General features: G+C 54.3%; 1 protein-coding gene across 5 annotated transcripts in view; it reads left to right on the forward strand.

Annotated features, from left to right (window-relative positions):
* Positions 1 to 7,058: 7,058 nt before the first annotated feature.
* The window catches only part of Src (SRC proto-oncogene, non-receptor tyrosine kinase), a 48,686-nt gene continuing 37,174 nt past the window's right edge, over positions 7,059 to 18,570 (forward strand). The window contains exon 1 of one of the 5 annotated variants that reach the window (XM_040732627.1): positions 7,059 to 7,133. The gene's annotated coding sequence lies outside the window, so the exon portion shown is untranslated. Of the gene's footprint in view, positions 7,134 to 7,648; positions 7,667 to 18,570 lie in introns of those variants that run through there. The other 4 variants (XM_040732626.1, XM_040732629.1, XM_040732630.1 and 1 more) reach the window with 4 other exon arrangements.

The following is an 18,570-nucleotide window of genomic DNA, read 5'->3' on the forward strand; positions in this document are numbered from 1 at the left end:
ATGTTTAGAGACAGCTTTTGCTGGTTAGTTTTATGTCAACTCGACACAAGTTAGTCATTTTGGAAGAGGGAACCTTAATTGAAAAAATACTCCCACCAGAGTGGCCTACAACAAGTCTACGGTGCATTTTCCTATATAGTACAGAGGTCCAAGGCCCAGCCCATTGAGGGAGCACTCCTCTATGGCCTCTGCATCAGCTCCTATCTCCAGGGCCCCGCCCTGTTTGAGTTCCTGCCCTGACTTCCCTCACTGATGGACTGGACTGTGCTGTGAAATCTGTCTCCTCTTTAGCGCAAGGTTCTTAAATCTGGGAGTGAGAACACGGGAACATGCCATTTCTATGTCACCATGCCAGGAGCACAAGTTATCAAGGTGACTAGGCATTGGTGGCACTGACTTGGGTCACCTGACCTAAGGAAGCATTGGTCGTGTGTGTCCACTGTCCAGTAAGTTGTCCTCCCCATTCTTTTGCTCCCTGACCCTTTGGGGCATACAAGGAGCAGGATCCGGCCCCCCTCCCTCCTGGGGGAACAGTAGCATTTTTCCTTCGAGCACTCAGACAAACACTGCTGCATTCCATCTCATGGGGAAAGCAGAGAGGATCTACGGAGGTGCAGACAGGCCTGAGGGAGGGCTGCAAAGAGCAGGGCTTGTCTTTCAGGTGTGAAAGGCCTCCCAGCAGGGACCTTCTGCTGTGTCTGAGCCCAGATTAGGGACGCCTGACTTCTGCACTCCACCAGTCATCAAGTCCCCAGCCTGTTACTGCTCGGAGCCTCTTTTCTCTTCCATTCCAGGGAAAGGCGGTATCTCCCCTCTCCCGGTGAAGAACAAAGGACTGTTCTGAGGTTCCACGTAGGCACTGTCAGGGAGTGCATTGTCTTTGTAATTATCCCCCCACCCCCGCCCGGAATCCCCCGCCCCCCACTCCTCCACCATCCCCACCCCCCACCCCCATCCTGAGTGCCCTTTTGCTCAGCAGGTTTCTAAGCGGCTGTCGCTGGAGGAGAATCTCTGCTCTGGCGGCAGACATCCGGCCTGCCCTCTGCCCCCTGTCAGGCCTGGGGGATCAAGGGCCTGACTTCTTTCATGTTTCTCCACCCCTCTGCTCTGGGTGACCTTGGGAAGCTGTCTGACCCTCTCTGGGCTTCTTCTGGGGCCTGAAGGGAGTGATTCGATAAGAAAGTGAGTTTATTGGCACTGGGCCTTCTTGAGGGCCTGGTGGGACTGGACATTTCCCTACTTTCCCACGAGCAAATTTAATTTTTTTTCACCCTCCAGTGCTGAGGACCCTCACGCATGCTAAACAAGCATGCTACCACGAAGCTGTATCTCCAGGCATGTTCTACTTTTAAGTTTGAGACAGGATGTCACTAAGTTGCCCGGGCAGGCATGGGATTGTGAGTCCTGGGGCTCAGCTTCCTTGAGTAGCCAGGCTGACAGAGGAGGTGCCTATCTGTTCTTGACCCCATGTTTGTCCTCCTCTCTTCCCTGGTCACCAGGTAGATGGAGGCAGGACCTGCTGATGGCTGGCCATGCTTCCGGGTGGCCAGCCCCTGAAGAGATGGCACTCATGGCTCCTGCTGTTTTCTGCCTCACAGAAGGTTGAGCTGTGTTAGGTTTTAGTTGTCCAAGACACGGATCTGTGGTCCTGCTCACAGGTGTGCGTGCATGCTCACACAGTGTAGAAGCCCAGGCATTCGCCTCACCTGTGTAATGGCCCTCTGGGCCTGCCGTCAACCGTCAGCGTGAGGTCCCCACTGCCCCTCCCTGCCTTTCATTTGTCCCTTCTACATCTCTTTACTTCTCTGCTCACCACCCTCTATGGGTCCCCCTTCTACGGGGAGGAAGGCAATGCGAAGAGCCCTTTACACTTGCTGCTCTTGACTTCTCCTGGGCCACAGGACAGGCTGCTGGGAGCCTTGGTACTCACCCTAGGCTCACCTTAGCCATATGCTTGCTACACCCTCACCACACGAGGCAGCACACCAGTGTTCTGTGCCCAACTAGCGCTATCCCGCTAACAGTTCCAGCTATGAGAGTGTGTGCAGCCTCAGTCCTCCACACAGTCCCTCTGCTGTCACCTGGCCACCAACCCTTCAGACCTCCGGACTCCACACATGCTAGGTCGGCCCCTCCCCCACCCCCTCAGTTCCCGGTGCTTGCCCTGCCCCTTACTTTGGGATCTGCCAACTCACACTGCAGGCCTGCTTTACTCCCTCCTGTCTCCCCAGCCCCAGTAAATACCAGTGGAAGAGTGGGAGGATGGGGGGCACTCCAGCAGAGATCCAGGAAGAGTGGGAGGATGGGGGGCACTCCAGCAGAGGCCCGGGGTAGGAATGAGGCACAGCAGAAAGCAGGCTTGACAGGCAGGCAAGGAGACCTGAGTAGCTGCTAGGGGCCAATCAGGACAGCTCTGTGTAAACTGTGAAGTCTGGACCAAGTATGGAAAGGCCAACCTCATCAACAGCCTCAAGCTGGAGCCTGGAACCTGTCCACCCCTCCAGCCTGTCCTGAAGTTTCACAGAAGGCCACACAGGGTATGGTGGGACTGGTTGGAATTCCCCTGGAAGACTGTGATGTGTCTGGTTTCCCAGTCACTGCTCGGAGGGTGACTGTAGCTCAGCCACCAGAGACTAGGGCCACCAGAGCTTCTGGTAAGGATGGGAATTGTCGCTGAATCCATGATATGGGACAGCATTGACCCAAGATCCAGGCCTCTACAGCACCTATGTCCCATCTTTAGGTTTTTCCCTCCATAGGAGAAGGGGTCTAAGACACAGCACTGTGTACAACCATTGCTTTAAAAACCAATGTGTAGTTGGGTGGTGGTGGCACATGCCTTTAATCCGAGCACTCAGGAGGCTGAGGCACTCAGATTTCTGTGAGTTCAAGACCAGCCTACAGAGCAAGTTCCAGGATAGGCTCCAAAGCTACACAGAGAAATTCTGCCTCGGAAAACAAAACAAAACAAAACCCCAAAACCAACCAACAAACAATAATAACCAACCAACCAAACAGAAAAACAAAAATAAACCAGTTCCCCCCAACCCAAACCAATGTGTACATATTATGTATGTACATGTGGAATGGTGTGTGTGTGGGTGAGTGTACTTATGTGTGCACATGTGGAATGGTGTGTGTGTGAGTGAGTGTACTTGTGTGTGCACATGTGGAATGGTGTGTGTGTGTGTACTTGTGTGTGTACCTGTGGAATGGTGTGTGTACTTGTGTGTACATGTGGAATGGTGTGTGTGTACTTGTGTGTGCACATGTGGAATGGTGTGTGTGAATGTACTTGTGTGTGCACATGTGGAATGGTGTGAGTGTACTTGTGTGTGCACATGTGGAATGGTGTGTGTGTACTTGTGTGTGCACATGTGGAATGGTGTGTGTGAATGTACTTGTGTGTGCACATGTGGAATGGTGTGAGTGTACTTGTGTGTGCACATGTGGAATGGTGTGTGTGTGGGTGAGTGTACTTGTGTATGCACATGTGGAATGGTGTGAGTGTGTGTGAGTGTACTTGTGTGTGTACATGTGGAATGCTGTGAGTGTACTTGTGTGTGCACATGTAGAATGGTGTGTGTGTGTACTTGTGTGTGCACATGTGGAATGGTGTGTGTGTACTTGTATGTGTACATGTGGAATGGTGTGTGTGTACTTGTGTGTGCACACGTGGAATGGTGTGTCTACTTGTGTGTGTACATGTGGAATGGTGTGAGTGTACTTGTGTGTGCACATGTGGAATGGTGTGTGTGTGGGTGAGTGTACTTGTGTGTGCACATGTGGAATGGTGTGAGTGTACTTGTGTGTGCACATGTGGAATGGTATGTGTGTGTGTACTTGTGTGTGCACATGTGGAATGGTGTGTGTGTGTACTTGTGTGTGCACATGTGGAATGGTATGTGTGTGTGTACTTGTGTGTGCACATGTGGAATGGTGTGTGTGTGGGTGAGTGTACTTGTGTGTGCACATGTGGAATGGTGTGTGTGTACTTGTGTATGCACATGTGGAATGGTGTGTGTGTACTTGTGTGTGCACATGTGGAATGGTATGTGTGTGTGTACTTGTGTGTGCACATGTGGAGGCCAGAGCAGGATGTCCAGCGTCTTCCTCTGTTGTTCTTCACCGTATTCCCTTGAGCAGGGGCTGTTACTGAACCTGTAACTCACTTTTTAGGCTAGATCAGCTGGCCAATGAGCTCCCAGGATTCACCTGTCTCCACCCTCCACCGGGGTTTTCTACACGTGTGGTCATGCCTGGCTGGACATTCAGACTCAGACCTTCATGCCTGTGCATCGTCCAACAAGTCTCCCGCCCACTGACTCATCCTCCACTTCTGGGTGTGCAATCCTTTTTGACAGCGTCCACACAAGGGGAGTCTGCCAAAGCTGGATAAGATGGCTTCTGCCTGTCCCCGGTCCTGGGGCTGAGACAGGATTATCAAGTTTTGAGTGAGGCCAGTGTGACCTGTAGAGAGAGACTTATCTGGGGCCCAGGTGGTGGGGGGGAACCTACCACATGTTAGTGATTGGTGCTAGGAGACAGCCCCTGTTGATGTTCCAAGCCTGACCCCGTATGTTTCATAATAATGATGTGCAGACTTGAAGCTGTAAGTTGCTGTTTCATTAACACAAAGCAAAATAATGTACACAAGCACTCGTCTGCCAGGCCAGACAGGCAACCCTCCCACCATATTCCGCAAAGTGGTGGCAGGGTTGCTCCCATTTGACTGATGAGTAAACTAAGGCTCACAGAAGGAGGGCCACAGTTAGTGATAGAGAGGGTTGGAACTTGTACTCTTGGAGTCTGTGGATACCTTCCCAGTGTGTTTTCCACATCAGCTGACCAGTGACCACTCAATGCTGGCCATAGGCCATGGCTCCAGCCCTCAGGGTGGGACAGACACACCCAGAATGGACTTGGGCTGTGCCTCTATCAAGGCCGTGTCTACAAGTGTGTCCTGGAGGACATGGCCCTTACCCAGGATCTTGAAGGCCTGGGAGGGTGGGGGATGGGGGACTGGTGATAGGGGTGGGAATTCCTAGTGGGGGTTACAGTCTGCGCCAAAGCCCAGAGGGATGGTTTAAAATAGAGAACACTCTCTGAAAGCTCAATAATGAAACCATTGTGCCTGCCATTTCCTCTGAGAGCCTCGGCTGTTACTCTGCCCTCAGAGCTAGAGGTAGTTCCAGGTATGAGGCCGCATCCACCATTGAAACCTACCTCACCTCTCTCTCCTCATGCCAGCCTTCTGAGGATGTCTTGTTTTTATGCATTTTTCAGGTGTTTGGCATACTAAGCTCAGAAAAATAGCATGCTCTAGTCATTTATATATTTGCAAAGCAGTAGAGTTGAGGCCTCAACCCAAGTCTGTGGATACAAAGTTTGTACTTTGAAGTTTTCCATCGTCTTAGTTCTAGAAACTCCCAATGCTCAGACCTTTCTGTTGAACTTCCAGCAATGGATGTAGTGATATGCTGGCAAATATTTAACAAGCAACTCTCTGGAAGAAAAGGCTAAGGCATGGTTTGTCAAATTTCTCCATTTTCAAGTAGAACATACTTCCTCGGAGGCCGATGCCAGGTGGCGAGTCTGACACCACTAAAAATGGCACCGGGAAGAACTATGGTCCTAAGTGTTTGCTAACCGCTGAGAACCAGCTCCAGCACCTTACAGGAAGAATAGCCACCCTTCCCCCAGCCCACTGTGGCCAGTAAAGGCCATTAGACAAGTCTTTGGCGGGGAAGAGGGCGGAGAAACCTGCTCCTCCAGCCAGGGCCTGCCGAGGGGAGTCCTGGGAAACTGCCGTTAATCTTTAAGCAAGTCCTGCAAACAGGAGTGGCTATTTTGCTTGGTGAACGAGGGCAGCCCCATGCCCTCTTCTGGCCTCAGTGGGCCCGGGCCACACTTGCACTCAGTAGTGCGCCTGCAGGTCTCCGTCTTGTCCGCTCCTACTTCACAACGGAGGAGGCTGGAACAGGAAACTGATGGACTGAACAAACCCTGAGGCACCTGGCCTAGATGTGAACTTAGATCAGCCTGACTCAAAGCTTTGCTCCTTCCTGGCCTGCTGGAACATAGATTGTACCCTGAGGCTGGAGCCTCTTACATTCTGGGAGGATGGGGACCTACCCTTCAGGAGGGATCTCTACCAGGAGAAGCCCAGGCTTGGTGCCACGTTAACCTGGTTGGGTCTCAGTTGGCCATCTGTGAGACTTTCAAGGAAGGCGGATGGAGGCAGATGATCAGACTCGTGTTTCTAGGGGGGAACAGAAGAGTCAAAGGTGGACCCCCTCCCTGGTCCCAAGGGGCAGCCCCAGAACCTGAACAAAAACTGGTGTTTGTGTGGGGTGGTCTTTAAGACCAACCTGAAGCCACACCCCACTCCCCTTGTCCCATTTTCCTTCTCTACTTCCTGCCTGCCTGGTCCTGATGCCCTCAGTGGCTGATTTCCTGCACACTTCCCAGCAGATGATTGTAGTGGTCTCTGTATGCGTTGAAAGTGAATTTAGAAGGTTGGCCTGATGCTTGCAGTCCCTGCCCTCCATAGGCAGAGGCTGGAGGCTCACACAAGTTCAAGGCCAGCCTGTGCCACACAGTGAGCCTTTTGATACATTTTAATAAAGCTGCCTCTCCTCCTCACTTTGCCCCTCTGATCCCAGTCTCCGGTTAAAGATACTCAGATCAAAGCTGGTGTGGCCAGCTGCCTCAGTTTCCGTGTCTGGAAGACAGTGCTAGCCATCGGTGCGTTGCTCAGGTAGCTAGGGTGGAACCCTAACGTGGTCCCGGGCGAGAGGGCGCCCCCGCGGGCGGAGCTGCGGGGAGGGGGCTGAATGCCGGAGGCGCGGGCCGGCTGGCACAGCAGGTCCCCCGGGTCGCCGGCGGGGCCCGGGTCCGCGCTTCCTTCTTTCTCCGGCTCGCAGCGGCCGCGGCCCCTCCTCCCGCGCGCTCCCTCCCCCTCGCCGTTGCCGCCGCCGCCGCCGCCGCCTCCTCCCTTTCTCTAGGTCTGTCTCTCCCGGCCCGGAATCCACCCGGCCGCCCCGCCGGAGCGGCCAGGCCGCCGCCCGCTAGCGCTGCGCGCCCCGCTGGGGTCCGCCCGGGCGCGTCCGAAGCCCGCGGCCGCCGCGCAGGTGAGCGCCCCCGCCCCGCCAGCCCCGCGCCCCGCTGCGGGCTCCCGCCCTGCCCACTCCTCGCCGCGGCCCGCGACCTGCCCGGCGCGGCCTTTTGTTGGGATGCGCGGGGGAGGCCGGGCGGGGCGCGGGGGGGGGCACCGGCGAGTGGGGACCCTCGGTCGCAGAGTCCCCAGCCCGGCTAGGCCACATCTAAAGACACGGCCGATCGGCGCCGCCCGCGATCGCGGCTTCGGGGCCCGGCGCCCCCGGCCCGGAGTGGGGGTTGGGGGTGGGGTGGGCGCTGGGGACTGGGCGCCCTGCTGGCTACGCGACCTCCTTAGGTCTCGGGGCCTCGGTTTGGGCCTGGTGCTGTTGGCCTGGAAGAGACTGGGCCACTCTGTCCTAGTCCCCGTCCGTCTCCCCTCCCCCCCAGCCCCCAGTCTCACCCCTGCTCAGGCCCAGCGACCTGCCGACTTAGAAGTTGTTGGCAAAAGTTTTGGGCTTTCACTACCACCACTAGGTCCACTTGCCCACCCGGGCAGGTACTGGAGGTGAGTTTGTGTCCCCTACTAGGACCACCACTTGTCATTCTGGGTGTCTTGGGGACAACTGCCTTAGCTCTCTGAGCCAAGGTCCTTCTCGGTGATGGGTGGGTCTCGCCAAGTCTGCTAGCTGGTTGAAGAGTGGAGTGAACAGAGGGGACTCACCCCTGGGTAACCCTTAAATCTCTAGGGTGTTCAGAGGAAGAAAGGTGGACAGAAGCGTGAGGCTTATGAGGCGCTAAGCAAGGTCTTCCCTGACTCACAAACCAGGCAGTGATGGTGGGTTCACCTGGGTGGAGGTCAGATTCAGTTTCCAAGGCGGGCATGGGGGCTGGGCGCGTGCAAGGCGAGGAGAGGGGCTTTTTCCAGACTTGTGAGCCCAAGCATCAAAGTCTCTTGTTTTCCTGGGTGATCTGAGCTGGGGGCTGCCCCTTGGACTCTTCACAGAGGAGACGGGGTCTTCAGGTGACTCCTTGCGCTTCTGCCACTAAGGAGTTGGAATACAATGGGGGGGGTCAATAAATGAGTCCACCCCGCAACCAGGCACAGCTGCCTGCAGAAGAGGGTAATAGTGCCTCAAAGGGTGCCCTCCAGCAGCCCACAGCTGTGTGAGTATAGTCAGCTCTGGGTTCCTTTGGTCTCAATCCTGTCAGGGAGGAATGATCAATCCGGTTGTGAGGGCGCTCAGTGGTAGAGCACAGGTTTCGCATGCCCAAGGCCCTGGTGCTAGCCTTGGCACTAGAGGACGGGACAGATAAGCCAGATGGAGCCATGATGACCACAGCTCCTGAAGTTCACTGAACTCCTCCTGGGGCGAGCTAGCTCAGTCTGCAGCTGGCACTGGAGCCCAGACTTCAGAGGAACTGGCTGGCTGCCCTTTAACCTGCAGTGACAGTGAGGGCTGTGTAGTTTGGGGTCAGGCACAAGGCATTGTTGGAAAATGCTCCTCCCGTATCACCCCCACCTGGCAGAGCCATAAGGCCCTACTGGAGATGGGGTGTGTCCCGGTGAGGTGGCCTTTCCTCAAGGGGAAGTGACTTACAGTGTGTCACCTCTCAGCTGACTGCCTGCATCCTGGGGTACACACTGAGAGTGAGTGCTACGAGCAGTGCCCATCTCGTGTTCACTGTTCTTCCAGCCTTAGGGCAGCCCTATCTCTCCCACCCAATCCTCTTCTGTTTCCTGTCTGTCCCTTTCTCCGGCCAGCCCCCCCCCCCAGCCTCCAGCATATAGGCTGCTCCTGCTTGGGCTTTTACCCTGATTGCCATCAGAGAGTGGGGGTGGGGATGGAGCATGTCTTGGTCCTCTAAGCTCCAGGATCTAGGGAGGACTGGTTAAGTGGTTCTTGTCCCTGCTATCCATCTGTCTTTGATCCCACATTGAGCACTTACTATGCACTAGGGCCTGTGAACTTGGTTGAGCAGCTTCGTGGTAGGAGGACTACAGCTTCCTGAAGGAGGAGCGTGAGCTGGAGGAGGCAGAGGCCAGCCAAGAGTGCAGCTGGGCCAATGTTCCTCCTCTCTGCTCAGAAGGTCATCTGCCTGGGGACTTGCTGGGAAACTGTGAACAGGTCCTTGGCTTCTAGAAACCGGAGTAAGGAGGATAAGCCAAGTGGCCAGATAAACAAATATATAATCATGGCTGTGATAAGGACAAGGCCTAGGGAACAGAGGAATCTTGCAGGAAGAGTATAGGAGGTACCCGGGCATGAAGCTAGGGGAAGGTGCGCCAGACAGAGGGAGTTGTACGTGCAAAGGCCCTGAGGTGGGGGGAGTGTATGCCTGTTGTGGAGGAACAAGAGGAGAGGCATGAGAGAGGACGGTCAAACAGGGCCTGCTATCGGTAGGGCTGTTCCCAGTGAGGGCTCCCGGAGCCTTGAGAAGGATCTTGTCCTCCATTTTTACACAGGGAGCTGTGTGAACCAACTTCAGCGGAGGCCACCGCACAGAGCTAATGGAATAGATGTGTATGCTGGCCTCCAATATTCTGTGGGGGCCCTGATCAGGTCTCAAGAGGAGGTAGTGTATGACACTAGACTTTGAAGGTACGGTAGGAGTTCAACCTGTGAAGCCAGAGGCCGTGAGAACCAAGGACCAGGGAGCTCAGTGCAGTAGGGGAAGCTTGGGAGTGAGCTGGAGGCCAGGGATGGTCAGCCAGGAGATCGGAGATCATGCTTGTGCATCTGACAGGTCCAAGTTCAAGTTTTGACTGTTGACTGTTTATTTGCTGTGTGTCTTTGGATTCTTCACTGTGTCTTTTTGTTTCTTCCCTAAGACCAACCATCTCTGCCAGAAAATGGCTGTGTGTGACATTGGGACGCCCATTGGCATCTCTGGGCCCCGCCCTGCCATCAGTGGCCTTGAGTGGGTGATGGCATGGGTCTGAAGGTCCCACTTTGGACAGAGCTTTTCTAGAAGAGGATGTTGACAGGAAAGGACATCAGTGTGCTTGGTGACCATGAGCCCTGCACTCTCTGTGGCAGAAAGTTGAGCTGAGGGTTGTGCTCATGTGAGGGTCCAGCTGTCTGAGTGTAAACTGTTAAGACCTAGAGATAAAAGGCCACTTGCCTAGGGTTTCCCAGGTGACAGTCGGGAATGGGCTGTAGCACTCTGAAGTGCACATTCAGAATCGGTGCTATTGGGGTCTCAGAGCCCTGCAGAAGCCCTGGGTGGAGGCCCTGCTGTGAACCACAGCCTCAGATTGAGGTCCTCCTGCTCCGCTAGGGTCCTCCAGACTTCACAGCCCTTGTCTCCTATGAACCTTTCACTCTCTGGGGAGAATCTCTCTGGCTTTCTGGGGAGAGTTCATCACCTTTGAGGGGCCTCAGTTTCTTTATCCATGAAGTGGGGCTAACTCATGACTCCTTGGATGTCCCAAGAGGATGGACATGGGTAGCTAACACATTCAGGGCCTGATAAATGTGGGCATTTGGAGACAGACATGGGCTAAAGTCTTTCCTCGTCTAGCATTTGGTCCTGGTCATGTGACATAAGGTTGAAGATGTAAAATGGACTTGCAGCTGACAGGGCCAAGGAGAGGATGGGATCCTGCAGGCCCTCACTGGAGCTGGCCCTGTTTCATTCACTGCTCTTAGAGAGGGAGACCTGTTGCCCAAGGCCTCACTCCACTGGCAAGCCCACAGTTAAATCGCAGCCTCTTTGCTAAAGTAATCCCAGTAGCTTAGTCTACTGATGTTTAGTGTACATTATATATGTATCTCTGGCTCAGACGAGAAACCCTGGCTCCAATTTCACAAGCCGAAGTGCTGTGTGAAGCATTTTGACGTTCACTGTTGGCTTTCAAGGGAAGCAGTGCTGTGATCGATTAGTAATGTCTGCTCTGGGCAGAAGCTTAGCAAGCATTGTCTGTGTGCTATGAGTTTGTCATTCCTAATCTATCCAGACCTTCTCCTTCACTGTGGGGGAAGTGAAGGGGAAAGCGACCCAGGGCAAGTTAGCCAAGCTAGGAAGAGAATGCTAATGTCTTTTTTGATGTAGGACTGTTCTATCAGCCAGCCTGTCCATGACACAACACTGCCAGACAGCCTGACTAGAGAGAGCACTAGGCAATTAGGGAGAACCCCAGAGCAGGAAGCCAGAACCCCCACCTCTCTACTTGTCGCTACAGGACTTGGGGCGAGTAACTTCCCCTGGAACTACTCAGAGGAGTTGTAGAAAGGAGAAGCGGGAAACGAGAAGAAATTGAAAGATTGTGGTTTGTCTCTTCCTGTTCTGGCCCCCAGCGTCTTCATCATGGAGCTTTTCCCTTCCCGGAGAACCCGAGACAGGGTCCTAGGTGGGGTTGGGTGGGGTCGGGAGTGTTCAGGATGGGTGGAGGGTGTCTGCCAGCTATTGGCAATGGTAGACATGGGTCCTTAGGTGTTCTTGGGCCTGCTGGACTGTACAGCCAGCACAATTGAATCTGACATTGGGGGTTGGAGTGGCCCCAGGAGGCATGGTGGGCTTCCTGGAGCCTGATGGCTCCACTAAGGCCACCGTGTCCAACTTGTGGCCTGCACTTGGTTTTGTCTGATATTAGTATCTACACATTATGTTCTCCAGAGCTGTACCACAGGTAGCAGGGTGACCCACTGTGTCTGTTCTTTATCCTAGAGTGGGTGGAAACTTTATTCCTATCACATGGAAGATGAGCAGGGGCTCTGAGAATCAAAGGACTATGGCTGTAGACACCCAGCAAGTGAGATGTGAGCATGGACTTCTGGAGCCTGGGTGCTGTGGATGTCTGATTCCTGCTGAGTGTGCCCGGTGTGGCTGACATCTTTCTTAGGCAGAATATGGGTTTCCTGACTTCTGTGGCTGGTGGGTGTTGGGTTGTCCAGGTTGGGTAGTGGTGAGGCCTAGGGAGCGATTGGTTTTGGGTTTGAATCCTGGCATAGTGGCCTGTGTATTGCATCTGATTGTGGGGAAAATGAGCACTCTGTGCTAGTATAGCTATGAGAAGGTGGCCTGACTGTGAGGCATGCCAGTATATGCCCAGTGCTTGGGCACAGGGCCCACTTGGTGTTTTTGAGGCTGTGAGTGAAGGTGATTCTGTGGTAAAGTGGAAAGGCAAATTGATCTGGGAACCCTCAGGGCTGGCACTGGCTGCCTTGGTCTCTGGTTGTCCTGCCCTGTGAGTCTAGGAGGGATTGCATTGGTTGGAACCTGCCAGCTCCATCGAGCTACTCTGAGGCCAGCTCTCATCTCTCCCTGCCTCTCCTGGAACCTGATCACATAGCCTCCATGTCCTCCAGTGCCCAAGACTTCCCTTACTTGTGGGGCTCGCCCTACGAGGCATCCACCATCTGGGCAGCGGGTGCTCCGCATGCTGGTCACATGGCCTGGGTACGAACTGCACTTTCCTTAGGTAGTGGCAAGTAGAGGCTCAGAGAAGGGTCCGAGCTCTGCATAGCTCCTGGGGATGTTGCCTGTCAGCACAGAGCTCCTTCCTCAGCCCCAGCCTCCCTTCTCCCATATGTCTCTGCTGTGGGTTACCCTGCAGGTGCTTTGAACCACTGACTGGTTTCATGCTTGCCTAGATGGTTGGGTGCCCATACCTTTGCTTGTACAGATCCTCCAAGGACCCCTATTTATTGGACAGGTGTGTGTGTGAGAGAGAGAGAGAGAGAGAGAGAGAGAGAGAGAGAGAGAGAGAGAGAGAGAGAGAGAGAGAGAGAGAGAGAGAGAGAGAGAGAAGGTCTAGGCTGACTTGGAATTCATCTCGTATGTAGCCCAGACTAACAGCAGTAATCCTCTTGCCTCAGTTTTCTTTTCTTTTCTTTTCTTTTTTCTTTCTTTTTGTTTTTGTTTTTTTATTATTTTTTTTGGTTTTTCGAGACAGGGTTTCTCTGTGGCTTTGGAGGCTGTCCTGGAACTCACTCGGTAGACCAGGCTGGTCTCGAACTCACAGAGATCCACCTGCCTCTGCCTCCCAAGTGCTGGGATTAAAGGCGTGCGCCACCAACGCCCGGCTTTGTTTTTGTTTTTAGAGACAGGGTTTCTCTGTAGCTTTTGAGGCTGTCCTGCAACTCAGTAGACTAGGTTGGCCTCGAACTCTGCCTCTGCTCCTGAGAGCTGGGATTAAAGGTGTGTGTCACCACTGCCCTGCTTGCTTCGGTTTTCTGAGAGTTGGAATTATAGGGTCCACCGTTAGACCTGCCTAGGTGCCCCGCGGTTGCTCAAATTCCCCAGTAGCTAAGGTGTCTCTGACTCTCCCCTCACCCATAGTCTTTCTCCTGAGGTACCCCTACCTGTCTCCCTGTTGTCTTTCAAGGCTCCTGCTCTGTCTGTAGGTGGCAAATCCTGACTCTAGGTTAGTTTTCTCTGCCTCTAAGGAAATGTGTGGTAATTATCACTCTCAACGGTATAGCACTTTATTAGTTTACAAAGCACTATGTGTAGTTCCCTAGCAGGACCGAGGGAGATAGAACCCTGTGAGCACCTTCATTTGACAGGTGTGGAAACTGGTCTCAGGTTGCCTCTCCCTGCTTGGGCAGCTGGAATATCCCCCATCCTTCTGAGTCTTGAGTCTGCCTTCTCTGTGAGTTCCTAAATGGAGCAGAGAGATAAATGACTTCCCTGGAATCACACAGCACTGAAGGGGTGACACTGGGAGTTTCCTTCTATGTATTCAATGGCGAGGCTGTGCCCCTGTGGACTTTGTCCCAAGCTTTGCCTAGTCCCCAAGGGAGGCTGAAGCCGGTCCTGTTCCACCTGCCTCTGCTGGGAGCCCAGGAAAATGGCGTCTTCCTTGTCCACGTCAGGAGGCAGCAGCTTTTCCTCTTGGGTTGTCTGGAAGATGACAAACTCCTTCTCTCTAAATATCTTCCAGCTTTAGGAAGTTTTCCCTCAGTGGTCTAGGTTGAGGACAGGAAGGGGAGATTGTCCCAGGCAGAGGATGGGGTGACCAGAGGCTTGCAGGGGGGGCAGCCTGGGGTCTGGGGGAGGCGTTGTGGGTTGACTGGGTCCCCCCTGCAGAATTTGCCTCCTGCTCCCCACCCCCACCCCTCCAGGTGTTCTAAAAGCCTGGGACCAGATGAGCCACCGTTCTATTTGGGGACGATTCTGCTGTTCCTGTTTCAATCCTGTGGCCTAGTTTTAGAAGCAATGTGGGTTTGGTTACCAGTTGGCCATTTTCAGGCAGCTCCCCCTCCACCCACTCTGCCCACACCTTGGATCCGTGGGCATCATGGCCAAAACAGGCCTTGACTGCCTTTGAGGTTGCCTGCCTTTGGGGCTCTCTGCATAGTCCTTGATTAGCAACTGATGGTGCCTGAATCAGTGATGGGATACACACCTGGTGGGGTGAGGGCGGCACAGGAGGCTGCTCCCAGGCTCTGAGAGGAGATGTTCTATGGAGGACAGGATGACATGATCCATCTTGGGGCCTGATTTGGGACTCTCTGGGAGCAGTGCTCTCTGGGAAGCTAAGTACAGACCCTATGGATGCTCTACTCTAAGCTAGGTACCACAGAAATGATGGCAGCCTAACCAGGCCAGGTGGGCCTCCCAGAAGTGATACCTAGGACGTCAAGGGTGAGCAAGAGGTCACGAGAGAAAGATAAGAGTGAGGGCATGCTAGACAGAGGGCACGCTAGTACACCCAGAAGCTAAAGCGTGTGTGTGATGTGGAGCGTGTGTATCCGTGACAGTGGGTGTCCTAGTACATAGCCGGGGGGCTGTGGCCATGTCTAGGCACTAAGAAGGGGCCATATTCATTCAGCACACGTAGACTGTGTTGTCTTAGAGTGAGGGGAGCAGGGCGGGCATAGGTGGTGGAGGGCAGAGGAGGATGAAGTGGGGCTGGGGTTCAAAACAGGGATCACAATCCCTCACTGGGTGGAGGACAGAGCTGGCCTAAGGAGGAGCCTGATCCGGGCTTGATGGTGCAGTGTTCCAACTCCCTCTGAGCACTGGGAGCTAGGGTTTGGACCTGGTGCCCTCTGTGGACACCCCAGGCATAAATGCTGAAGTGTTTACACACAGCCTTATGCAGTGGGAGGTCCTGGGGGGATGGATGTATCCAGTTCTGTGGGTCTGGCCTGGCTCGGGCAGTGTGGCGTTGCTGCAGTGGCCCAGGGAACTCTGCTGAGTGTTTCTGTCTGGGAATAGCAAGGGCCTGGGTGGGGTTGGGGGTGGGCAGGGAGAGTTGCCACAGCCCCCTCTCACAGTGTATCTTGGTCACACTGTCCCTCAGGAAATGGGGGGATCCAGTGGTGGGTTCCACAGGCACCTGGGGTGGGCTTTGGTCCAGGTCCCAGCCTCCTTCCTTTTGGGTGAGCCTCCCAGGGCACAGTCCTCCCACTCTTGAGCTCACCATGGTCTGAGAACCGTCTACTGTGGGATTCAACAGGCCTGCCTTTGAAGCCTCACTTGGACTCCAGCTGGGAGAGCTTGGCTAAGTGATTTTGCCTTCCTGAGCCTCAGTTTCTTCCCCCACAGAAATGGAGGCTAGCCTTTGGAGGGCTGTGTCCAGTGTTATACAGTCCTGGGAGAACCTGGCTCCGAGCCGAGGCCTTACTGAGCTGCCAAGGGGCAGCTTCCGGGCACCCAAAGCTCTCAGTTCCAAGGACAAAGCCCCTTTGTGGGGAGACAGATGGAGCCTGGGAGCCCCTTCCCTGGGGAGCAGGGCTGTCTGCCCCTCCTCTGCACTCCATCCCCTGGGAGAAGGAGCTCTCTGAGACCAAGGGTGGGAACCCAGTGGGTTTCACAGACGGGTCATTCTGGCCGGGGAGCTCAGTGTCTCTTCCCTTTCTTGAGTACTTCTCAGGGGCCCAGGCATCCCTGGTGAATCCCAAGCCTACTGTGGGTGCCCTGTGCATCTGTCCTTCTGTCCACTATTCATCCTCTCACTCACCCATTCAGCTTCTGTTCGTCCTCTTCCTCCCATCCCTCCATGCCAAGAGCAGTCCCTTTGCTGGCCTATGCCTTTGGTCACACTGACTGCTCTGTCTTGAAGGTGTCCAACTGTTTCAGCTATGTGCTGGTTTCTCGTTCGTTTGTTTTTTGTTTTTGTTTTTGTTTTTTTGAGACAGGTTTCTATGTGTAGCTCTGGCTGTCCTCGCTTAGTAGACCAGGCTGGCCTCAAACTCACAGAGATCCGCCTGCTTCTGCCTCCCGAGTGTTAGAATTAAAGGTGTGCGCCACCACTGCCCAACACTGTATGCTAATTTTAATATAACACTTACCACCAAATATCCAGTTGTGAGGGAGCAGAAGTGGCCTGAACTCATCCGGAGATTGCTGCCATCAGAGGGAAGATTCAGTCCAGGAAAGAGAAGTTGAAGGCCTCAGACAGGGCTGAGGAACCCTCAAGTTCCCCTGAAAAATTTCTCTTTTGAACTGAGACTGGAAGAGAGTGGGGTTGGTTGGGGTGCTGCCATTGAAATGCCTGTTGGAGTAGGTGACGTGGGTCCTGAAGACTCAGCAGAAGTGAGGGCATGAGGCATGCGCATGTGGGTGAGGGGAGTAAACTCTGGGCAGAGAACGGCCTGTGCAGGGGCCCTGAGGCAGGAACATGCTGTTTCCAGGGAAGGGAGAGCTATTGACCTGTGCAGTAGAGGGAGATGAGGGGAAGGGCAGAACTGGCGTGGTGACCAGCAGGGTTTTGGGGTCCCTTACCTTTAGGGTAGGGCCTATGGGGAGGTCAAGGGCTGGAGGATTCAGATCGGCATCTCTGAGAAGCTTTCTGGCCCAGTTTGGTAGTGCATGAGAGGATGAACGGAAGTTTTTGGGGCTGGGGCTGACAAGGTTTGGTACTGGACTATTGAAGACAGGAAACGGAGGCTGAGCGTGACTTCTCAGTGGCCAGGATCACGCAGTAAGGCAGGGCTGGGTTCTGGCTGTCTGGGCCTAGGGGACCTATGACTTTAGAGAATGTGGACCCTGATCCCCGAATCCCAGCCAGCAATTTTTTTTCTTTTTATGGTTTTTCAAGACAGGATTTCTGTGGGTAACAGCCGTGGCTGTCCTGGAACTCACTCTGTAGACCAGACTGACCTCGAACTCACAGAAGTCTGCCTGCCTCTGCCTCCCAAGTGCTGGGATTAAAGGTGTTCGACACCACTGTCTGGCCCCAGCCAGCAATATTAAAGTGTTTCTTATCTTGGTAAGCGGAGACTGCTCAGTATGCCTCTAGGCTGGGGAAAGCTTGACTCCAACTTGCCGTGTGAGCTGAGCATCAGTTTCCTCTGCTGCTAATCGTCTTTCCCACGCAGTGATGTGGGGAAGCCTTAGGCATCGCAGGTGTCTGGGATGTGAGGGCCTGCCCAGCCACAGCTGGACTTTGGACCAAGGCTGGAGGGGAGTTTCTTTTCAGTATCTCAGCACCTTGGGGTTAAAGGTTCCTGGAATCAGAGCCCAAAGTCGCTTTCCACATGGGGAAGCAGTCCAAAAGGGCACCGCAGTCTTCAGCAGGCCTCCTAGCCTGGCAGAACACGGGAGTGTTATGAGCTGGGTCACTTAACTGCCTAGCCCCAGGGCCCAGCTCACCCTGCCCTGCTCAGGCTCCGCTCACTTCCCGGCCTTGCCCTCCTGCATCCTGGGGCTGGTTTCCAGCTTCTTGACATTGCAACATAATGTCTTCTATATAGTTCATGTTCCAGGGACTCGAGTTACAAAAACAAAACGGCGTGTTGGGGAGTTACAAAAACAAAACAGTGTGTTGGGAGATCTTGTTTTAAGCAAGTTGCAACTTTGTGTTAGGTTATAGTCATAGCTGGCCTAGGGTTCTGTGGCCTGAGGGCTGTAGGGTGGACACTGGATGTCCAGGCTTAGAACAGAGCCTAGTGGGAAGGAATCTTGTTCTTCCTGGCACAGGTCAGGGGCTGAAGTCCAGAAGAGAGCAACAGGGCCCAGTCTGTCTACACCGGGCTTGCGGTGTGAGCCTCCTTTTCTTCTTGCTTAGCTTGTATCTTCCTAGGCTGCAGGTCAACACCACTCCCCCACCCCCACCCCTCCTCACCTTTTCCAGGGCCAGCTGAAGCCTGCGGGCACTCTGCCCAGTGACACTGGCAAAGCCGGTTTGAGGCTTAGACAGCCCCAGCATGCTTGCACTGAGAATGCAGGACCAGGCATGTTCTGACTGCTGTGGCCCTGGGATCTGCCCGCTCCCCCACCCCCATGCACCCTCTCTCACTCCTGCTCACTCCTTACTCACTTGGCAGACACCATCCCCCACCTCCCACCCAGTTCCTAGCCCAGGCCTGTGCTGGGTGGGGCCTGGGACTGGAATTGCGTATATTTTACGTTGCCTGTATAAGTTGGGTGGTCAGAGTCTCTGCTGGGAGCTCGTGCAGTGCAGGCTGCAGGGAGAGAAGGGATGGAATGAATAGTTTAGGCACCTCTCCTTCCTGGGAGGCTCTAGGTGGGGCTCATCCTTCCCCCTAACTACCCACTCACCCACTGGTCCACCTA

This window comes from Mesocricetus auratus, unplaced genomic scaffold (genome assembly GCF_017639785.1).
Source record: "Mesocricetus auratus isolate SY011 unplaced genomic scaffold, BCM_Maur_2.0 Super-Scaffold_100028, whole genome shotgun sequence".
NCBI lineage: Eukaryota > Metazoa > Chordata > Mammalia > Rodentia > Cricetidae > Mesocricetus > Mesocricetus auratus.